This window comes from Erpetoichthys calabaricus, chromosome 17, assembly GCF_900747795.2.
Source record: "Erpetoichthys calabaricus chromosome 17, fErpCal1.3, whole genome shotgun sequence".
Lineage (NCBI taxonomy): Eukaryota > Metazoa > Chordata > Cladistia > Polypteriformes > Polypteridae > Erpetoichthys > Erpetoichthys calabaricus.
The window spans coordinates 32977546-32987785 of NC_041410.2; positions in this window are offsets into that span (position 1 = coordinate 32977546).

A 10240-nucleotide genomic window follows, 5' to 3' on the forward strand; every position below is an offset into this window, starting at 1 on the left:
ATTACGTGACTTCCAGTCATTAGGAATGTCAGATTTGCCAACTGCAGTCGCTGGACCATGACATTTTAAAAGACTGAAAACCGCTGGGCATGTCTGCTTTAATGACTGAGCGCTGATCTTCAAACAGTTTGGCTCAACCCTTTTTGTCAGAGCCAATAGCGTGCTGCCTGACAGATTGCTGCTTTGGTGTGTTCAGCAGCAATTTCAATTTTTTTCATGGTACATAAAACCCTAGACATAAGACAAATGAGCTTCTGTTCTGTTTGTGAGATCCAAAACAGCCATGTTCCTTATTTGTTGTCGCTGCATTATGTGCATTGTACTTCTGGATGAACATTTATTGGCTGTCAACTCTCATGCACACAGAGCCCTGATTTTGTTGGAGTGAGTTGTGAATTAATTGGAGTGAGTCAATGGGTATGTCACATTAGACAACTCACTAAGATTATATAAAAATGGCAATGACTGAAAATCATTGTAAAAGACATATGATGTGACATGGCCTGTAGATAGCACAATAGCAACCCAAACACACATATGCTAAAATAATGTTAAACAATCCATTTTCTGAAAATTCTTTTGTGAACAAGTCATTTCAGTTTTTTTCATTGAATGGGATCAATGCTATGAGACAGCAGACCTAACCATGATTCATGAGATCACGTAAAACACACCTGTCTCTGGGAAGTATTGAAAACAATAGCTCCAATAAAGTGAGATCACAGTAGATCAGGAACACAAAGTAGCATTCAAAGTAAATTGAGAATAAAATTACTGAGAAATACCAGTCAGGGAAAAATCATAAGACTTTAAAAATCCACAAGAAAGGTACAGTAAACTCCTTTATTAGACATGAAATAAGAGCAGGAAGTCCACCAAAACTGAGAATAATTCAGATGAGAACAAAGACAGTAATGGGTCTCAGGTAACTATGAAAATTTACAGTCTATTACAACAAATGAAAAAAATACTGCAAACAATTGTCAAGCAGAGTTAGAAAAAGGCAAACAATAAGTCTCGACTACAATTTGGCAGAAGTTGTCTGAGCCTCGGAGACCAATTGAGAAAAGATCTGATACTCCGATGAGACCATGACTGACCTTTAGTTAAACTCTGGTTGCCATTCAACTTCTAGGAACTTTTACAAAAAGGAAGAGGGTTGACTTAAAAATGCAGATATGCACAGCTGGTAGAGCGCCTTACTCAAAAGGAAGGTTGAAATTCCTGCTAATGAGGCCTTGATTGAATTTTAATATTTAGACGATTTGTTATGGAATCAATCACTTTATGTCTTTTTATTTAGAGTGAAATTAACATAATTACTTTTATAGGTTTTTTTTTTTTTATTTATGGTAAATTTAACCCGCTTGATCAATTTGTATTGTGACTTTGACTTTTTTCTAATCATCACTGGCAAAACTTTCCCAATAAATAAACTAATTGCATACTGTATATGGGGCAATAGTGACATATGGTGGGCAAGAGAATATTCAGTCCACACTTAGATGGATTTTACTGCACTACAGACATGACATGTTACAGTATGGTCTTCTCATTCAAGAATATATTTAAACACTGACACGTTTCAATTTAGTTAGTGTGGGGCTATATCAGAGTGCATCTGCCAAGGAAAAATGTTAAATATTATTTCCATACAGAAAAGGATAGAAGGTTAAAGATACAATGGCTGTATAGCCTTCATTAAGTGTACAACTGGAATAGAAAAAGGCAGAGAGCATATATAGAAGGGGAAGGAGGTAACAAAGCCAGAGTAGATGAAAGCAGAAAAGCCAAGATTAGGAATGAAAAAGGTACAATTAGAGAAGATGAAGGGAGAGACTAAACAGTTAATCAGTCATTAAGACCAGAGGAAATGTGTGATTCTAGGCTGAGAATGAGCTTAGCTTCTTCTGTTTTCCTTTGAAAAGTGTCTTTGAAGCCCTGTGAAAGAACACAGACAGAAAGGTCATTGTGGCGGTGACCACGGGATTCAAAGTGTCCTCCAATAGGCTTTGAAAGGTCTTTGATTTTAATGGCTTGAACCTACTCTTAGAAATGGTCTGCCTCACATTTCTATGCAATCGTTTTGTTCACCCCACTGAATTAAAGCTGAAAGTCTGCACTTCAACTGCATCTGAGTTGTTTCATTTAAAATTCATTGTGGTAATGTACAGAACCAAAATTGAAAAAAGTTGTCTCTGTCCAAATATTTATGGATCTAACTGTATGGTAAACAAAAACGTGCAGTGTTTGTTACTATGACTGACTGGCATCTTCTGGTCTGTGTTCCAGTGGTCCTGAACCATTTGCCAGAAGTAAAGAGTAGCAAAAAGTGGCCATGCAGGATGGTCTCTAATAAGACTGTTAGCTTTTCAATGGCGATGTGTTCCAAATTTCCTGAAGAGAAGGTAGCTGATTGCCACTTTCACTACTTTCTGCTGTGCTTGACAGGTGTCATATTGGAATGTGATACAGCCAGTGAAGATGGACTTCTCTGTGCTCCTGTAAACATTTGTCAGAGCAGACAGAGAACTGTGAGCTGTTTTCTGTAGAAGTGTTGATGGTCCTTCTTGATATTAACTCAAATGTGTAGTGTTCACCTCAGTTCATATATGATGGTCACTCCAAGAAATTTAAAGCTGCTCGGAGTCTCAACAGCATCTACTGTGATGCAGATGGTAGTGTGGTCTGCCTCCAGCTTCTTGAGGTCTATATCCAGCTCACTGGATTTGCTGACATTAAGAGAGATGCATGCCTAGCACAGTGCTTGGCAGTTTTCTGTTGCCTTGAAAGTGGTAGCTTTAATTGCAAAGCCATTTCCTTTGGAAACACATGTGATTCTCTTTTTCAATCTTTCCATTTCATTTCAGGTTCATAGGAGGCTAGAGTCAGTCTTTGATGTGGCAGTAGTCCATCATTGATTTACCGGATTTGTTCAAATAAGAATTAGAGCTGCGAGGAGCTGACACCTAACCTAGCACCTTCAGGCACAAGGCAGGAGCCATCTCTGGATGGGCAACACGGTCATCACACTCCCAGCCAATTCACAGTTGACAATTCACATAGCAGTGGCTTTTTTAGGATACAGAAGAAAAACTTGTAAATATGATTAGAATATAAAAACATGTCATGGGGCTAGCATTCAATCTCAGTTTTCAGTACCTTCAGTACCTCTGAGGCAGCCATGTCACCTAGGTAATAAATAACAAAAAACTGCATTCTGCAATAAAAACTACTCATGGTGTAGCATTTAGGTGCATTTGAAGAATTCAGGTACTGTAGCCCTCAATGGACTGAGTTCAATAGCTAGGTTTTAAAACCTTCTCAATCCATTTTAACACTGTGGAGACCAGAGGCTATCTCATCAGATTGAGCAAAATGCAGAAAATAGGCCTGGACCGGACTCTAGTCCATCACAGGGTCAACTCTCCCTCACACACAGCCCATTTTCACACACAGTGATGTCATGCATACACAACTGAGGACCACCTTGCCACTTCTGATTAGGTATGCGGTACTACCATAGGGCAAGAGGTGGCTGTATTGCTAACTGTCTTATCACTTCCCTCTGCAGTACAGACAACATGGCCCAGGAGACCTACTGACCCCGCCCTCATCACTCCTATAACCCCGCCTCTTCTGGGCTAAAGCATATAAAAGAACCCTTCCCTAGAAGAAGGCGCCTCACTCGTAACATAAACTCCCAGCTGGATTGAACTCCCAGTTAGTCCTTAGAACAGGGGTGGGCAAAGTCATTTCTGGGGGGCTGCAGTGGCTGCAGGTTTTTGTTCCAACCCAATTGCTTAGTAAGAAGCACTAGAAACACTTCTGCTTCATTTTAGTTGTCTCCCTCATTAAGATTTTGAACCCTTATTGCTTATTTAAGTCTTAAACAGCTGCATTCTGAGTTTTTAATTGCTCCTTATTAGCAATAAGATGCAAATGACAAAAGAAACCAGCAGTTATCCATTTTGCTTGTTATCCTTTACACCCGTGTGTATTTATCGTGCACTATTTGGTTTAATTAAATACTTGGAAGGAAAGAGAAGAGAAAAAGGTGAAGGACTGAGAATTACCCATCCGTTTTACACTTCAAAGTATTTGGATGACATCTTTAGAATGGAAAAAAAAATCTACGATATGAGAATGACTTGACATAGCAGAGTTAAAGCACTAACAAGCCATGAAATGTAATTATTGGCAAGGATTGTTTTCTAATTAAGCAACTGGGTTGGAACAAAAACCCGCGGCCACTGAGGCCCTCCAGGAATGACTTTGCCCACCCCTGCCTTAGAAGGAAAGGAACGCTGCTTAAGCACCTGGTTTATGCTTTATGAATAAATAAAATGTATTATTATTATTATTATTTAGCGCCACCGTGCGCCTGTTTATTGTCTTGCCTTTTGTTTATAACTCATTGAGACACAATTAAATCGGTTGGCCCAGCTGGCACCCAACTATTTTTGGGACTCTATAAATCTGTTTCACATTGACAATTTGCAATTGCCAAATAACATAAGCCAAATAAAGAAAAATGGCAATCTTTTGTAATTAATTCCTTCTTTGCTTGAGCATGTCTGGCTATAGTATTTTTTTTAGAAATGGGACTTGCAATGCTACTCAGTTATGACAAATGTTAGGGAGTAACAGAAGTGAAAGGCAAATTTAATTACAGCAACTGACCATTAATGGATATCAGGTGAATATGGTAAATTCAGAGAAATAGTGAATCATTACAATCTGCAAATAATGAAGCTGTGAGGTTAGTTTAGTGTAAGGTTAATTTTGAGGAAATGTTTATTTACTTTTGTGCATGATGCCACAGGATGCTTCATTTACATCTAGGCAATACTTTGTTTTCCTTGCATACATTTTATACTTTTATGATTAGGAAGATCAGTTATGACTTAAAGCATCAGGAGGAGTGAGATGCTGAGGTACTGCTTCTTTTACGTTTGTACTCAAGCAGCAGGGAGGACTTCATAAGGTAGAAACGACTTGCTGATGCAGGGGTTTCCATGTGTGAACAGCATGTGCACAAACATTTCATTAACTAGGCATTGGAGGTCTGTTTAGATTAAACACCCACCAAACACACAAATGAATGTCTGTTTATGATGCATACATTGAAAACAGGTAGAATAAGAAGAAAAGCAAATGCAATAGCAAACAAAAAGAAATGAGAATGTGATATAATAAAGATTTTATACATGACTGGCAAAATATTATTAGAAGTATAATCTATAATATACAAAACATAAAGGAAAGTCAACAGAACATACTGATGATAAAAAAGAAAAAGTATGCATTAAATTGACTCTTCTTCTCCTTCTTTCATAAACCAAATATATTTACACAATGCCCATAAAACATATTAACCAAATTGATTTTCATTGAACCAACTATTTTTCATTTTATTGTTATTGATTTCTCATATTCAGCAGATGATTTACCGAGACAGGACTAAAAAAGATTACTATTATGATTCTGCCAACAAATGTAATTCAAGATTACTTTTATCCTCCAAAATCAGGCTTTGAATAAAGCTCTTAAATCAAAATAAGTCTCACCCCAAAACTCTAGAAGCAAGCTTCTGGGCTGCATACGCTTACTAAAAAAGGGTCTGACTTCTCAGATCTTCTAAAATTAAAAAAGACGGCAAAAAAGAAAGAGGAAAAAAAACTCTGCCTCACAATGACATACATAAGAGATGTTCCTTAATATTCAAACATTTTATTAAGAAAAGGTAAAAAAAAGTAGAACGCAGCAACAAAAAAAAAAGCAATCTCAGAAAATAAGCGAAATAGAATCAAAACCAGAAAAAATCTACATAAGAATTCTAAGAAAGCTAACAGAAGTTTTAGTGGAATTCAAAGCATCCATTTTTATTTATCCATTTTATGGACTGCTGCCTGTTAAACAGCACCCGAGGTAGCATTGTCAGGTGGCCCCAACCCCCTAGGCTCAACATGTATAGGACAAGGAACATAACTCAAAAAGCAAATATCAGTGGAATGGAAAAACCTAATAAATTCATAAACATTTCTTAAAGAATAATAAACTACAAAAAGGAGAAAGACAAAAATATTTCAAAAAGATACATTACAAAGGAAAATGCAAAGAACAGTAAACTAAAAAAAAACAGAAAGAAAAGAGACTTGAGAAAGGGATGAACCCAAGCTGTACCAGAAAAATTGCAGAATATCTGTTGATCAATTGAGATATCAAGCATGCCATAACAAAGTTTTAAAACCTTGAGTATTAAAATCTAAACAGCTCTTTGGTGTCTTAGTTTGCCTTGCATATTGCAGGCTTTATGTTTTTTACTTATGATCAGCTCCTCATTTAAAGCGTCAGTAAAATTCTCCTGTTTCAATGGTCTGAGAGCCCTTGACCAAGGCCCTTAACCTGAAAATTTCTCCAGGGGTGCTGTATAATGGCTGACCCTGTGTTCTGACCTCAAAAGGTTATGTACAAAAAGGAATTTCCCCTGGAGGATTAATGAAGTATATCAAATAAAAAAAAAAGTGTTTTAAATATGCATATTGTCACCCATGTGCATTGGAGGATCAACTTCTGAGCTCATTTAACATATGTAAACACTACCCCGGGTTGAGAGGGGATGCTATCGCTAACATTGCTATCTCTTTCTTTCCCCACAGTGTTGAGAAGACGTCCCTGTGGAGAACTGACTCTGCCCTTCTGATCGGGACACCACAAAGCCTGGCCGCAATGGAAGGAGGCATCACTTAACAATCCAGGCAAACCACTGGATGGAGCTCCAGAAGAACCATAGCGTCTTCTAGAATAATCCCTTTTGTGGGCAGCCTGGAATGGCTATTCTCTGATTAGGACCATTTTCAGTTCATTTTGTCAGTCATCAAGTGAGTTTTCTGTTGTTGATTATATTAAACGGGGATTACCTGGTTGTTGTCCCAACTTTAATTTTGCATGCTTCTTCTGCTCACCCAGCCAGTACATATTGTAATGATCTGGGAAGGAAATTGCCACTGAGGCAGTGTGTTCTAAAAACTTAAGAAAAGAGGGACGGGCAGAAACACACCTGCCACTCTTAATAAGCAGCCTTTGGTGTGCTGGGGAGGAGGAACTTTTGAAAAAGAAGGTGCAGGTAAAAGAGAGTGTGTTTAACTTGTGGTGTGGGATGGTTTTTGAGTTTTTCAGTGTGCTTATGGTTTGTCGTGACTACGTTGTTTTTTGGCTTGTGAAGTCAGAAGAAAATAAATAAAACCATTGATTAGTTTTTTTTGGACAATTACCACCACTTGCTTGTGAGATTTATTTGCCCACCTGGGAAGGGATATTACAATATACAGTATATAAACTGTATATACATTTTTTTGTCTTCCTTGGAACTTCTGTAAAGTACTAATTTCCTCTTCCTCTTAGGCACTAATAAAGTATATCTAATCTAATTCTCAACCTTCCCATACAAGCTGAGGGTAATGTTCTCTGTTTCACCTATTTATCTGAGTTCTCTGAATGTTCAAAATGGCTTCAGATGGCAATCATGTTAAACTGTGTTTATTAAAACTAATTGATAAATCTGGGACTTCTTTTTCACCCTGTCCTGTTGCACGCTGTTTTGTACTGTATTTCTCGCGCAGCTGCACTTTGCTTTCATCTCTTTATTTTTTTATTTCCACAAGCCTCTTTCGTTGTGTGCACTATGCCAAGGTTGCTTATACAATGTCTTTCTTAGTGTAGCTGTCTGAGCCCCCCCTTGGCCTTCACATGTCTGTCAGCAGATGCTATCACCTTGCACCCCCGCACACTATAAATGGAGCTCTGAAAAGAAAGGACCGGGTCTTTCTCCAGCTGACAAGAGGCTGCGGCCCACAGAAGCGTTCAGCCACATTATTTCTTTCTAAACAAAGCTGAGTGGAAGGAAATTAAATTGAAGATAAGAAAACTTCAAAGAGGCCTCCCTTCCTTAGCAGGTTTTTTATTTTTGTGGCTTGGCAAGAGTTTAATGAGCAGTGACTTTCTTTACTCTCTGTTTTATTTTTTTGTTTTTTGCAGTAGACCAAAGTCTCTGGATGCAGGAAGCATTTTATTACCAGGCTCATTTCAGTTTAAGCATAATGTCCAAGAAGCAAACGGTGTACAAAATAAATAAATCTACAGTTATAGAGTGCCAAAATAAATGCAGACTCTCTTAAAAATGTCTTTTTTTCTTAATGATCTTAGCTGTTGCCCATATCTATTGTTCACACCTGCTGCATGTGACTTTGTTTAGGAGGTGTGGCATCCTGTGTATGAGTGTCAGCTCTATAAGCCGGCCATGACAACAGCACTTTAATCGCACAGGCCTGGTCCCAATTCACTTCTGTAGGCCCTAATCCTTTCTCCCCTGGACACATTTCATTGTTAATGTCTCAAGCTCAGGAAGTGCTCAGTATTAAAGCTAAGCCACAATGCATCACCTTCTGAAGTTTCATTACTTCAAAGTTAATTTGGACAGTGCGGTTGTGTAGAGGTGCCTCAAGAACCCAGCTCCCTGGGTTTGAAACCCACATCAGGTCGTTATATGCATGGATGTGGTATAGCAGGTCCACAACTCATGTCAAATGGACCAGTTTTAAAATAAATAAGCGGCGCACTGGCGGCCTAGCGAGGGGGCGCGGTGTGAGTATGTGGCCGAGCGGTTAACGGGGAATTCGTGATGCTTGTGATTCTCACTTAAGTGCACAGGTGAGGAGTCGTCCGCATCTGTAATTGTTCCCGGGAGCTGCTGATTGCCACAGCTGCTCCACGTCCCCGTAATATACAGAAGCGCGAGGCAGCTAGCAGGGGGAGGAAGAATGAAAAATCAAAGAAAAGAAAAGAAAGACGGAGGTTGCAGAGGAGGAAAGCAGGAAGCAGTGTGGAGAAAGCCGGTGCGTGAGTGAGAGAGAGGGGGAGAAAGAGAGAGAGAGCGAGTGAACGAGCACTCGTAGGCAGCTGGGAGGTGAGCCCCGAGAAGAGTGTTTGGCCAACACTTGGTGGGGCTGAAGGAAGTGGCTGAGCGATCAAGGAGTTGGAGTGACCGGTGATGACGGATGGCTCGTCGTGGAAGACAGTGGGAGTCGGGAGGCTTGGAAGGTGAATTCCCTGGCGTGAGCGTCCTGGTCGTTGGGGAAGCCAAGTCTCGATCTGGAGAGTGCTAAACCGAAGCTAGGGATCGGAAGCCTTCAGATCAGTCATGTGGAAAGAAGGTCAGCTGCTTACAGGGCAACTCTCCTGTTGCAGGGCCCAGATGGGAGAAGCAGGGGAGCTGCCAGGTAAAAGAAGACACTGGGCTTTGTGTTTTTAAAGGATTGCTTCCAGCAATTGTTTTAACCTCATTTTAAAGGATTCATTTATTGTTTTTTTTAACCTCTACTTCACTTCTGTTTTAATGGATTATTTATTTATGGATATTGAAAAGACGCTGCACTTTATTTATTTGAACACTTTGTTTTTGATTGTTGTTTTGTTGTTGTTTTAATAAAAGCACTTGGCACTTTTTACACCATCCCCTTACTCCATTTGTTGTGCCTCACTGCCAAGCTCATCGGTGACATTACCGAAGGTGTCGGGTTCAAGGGCTCCCAATAGGCAAGGTGGGAGCATGGAGCAGAACCCGCATCGTCACAGTGGAGTTTGCACATGTTATACGCATGTATATGTGATTTTTTTTTTCAGGTTCTTTGTTTTTCAGTAAAATCTTTAACAACATGTGTTTTTAGGTTAACTGACCCCATTGGAGTGTAATTGTGAGTGTGTGTCCATTGGTGAGCTCTCTGATGCCCAGGATTGGTTCCAGACTTGTACCCGGTGCTATTAGGGTAGACTACTTCAACCATAAACTGGACTGAGCACATTTGGGAATATCATGATGAATAGTTAGAGGACAGCAGGGCAATCAGATGGATGTGTCATCATGGATGTAGTCTCAAACACTCTCTGGATGGAGTACATTTTTATTGTAGAATTGACCAGTCATGAAATTACAAGGTAATCAGTCATCAAGACCAAACAATCATAAGAAAAAGAAAACAAATTAAAGAACCCTTTCATCTTAACTCCCATATACAGAACCTAAATAAACGACACTCCCACCCCGCCCAAATCTGAAAACAGTGCTTGTATTTATCAAGTATCTCAGAATTACACTAAAAATCTGATTCTATTAAGAATTTGTCCTACCTCAGAGCAGGACATGAGAAGAAGTTATCAAGCGCCCTACACCCACTCCCAG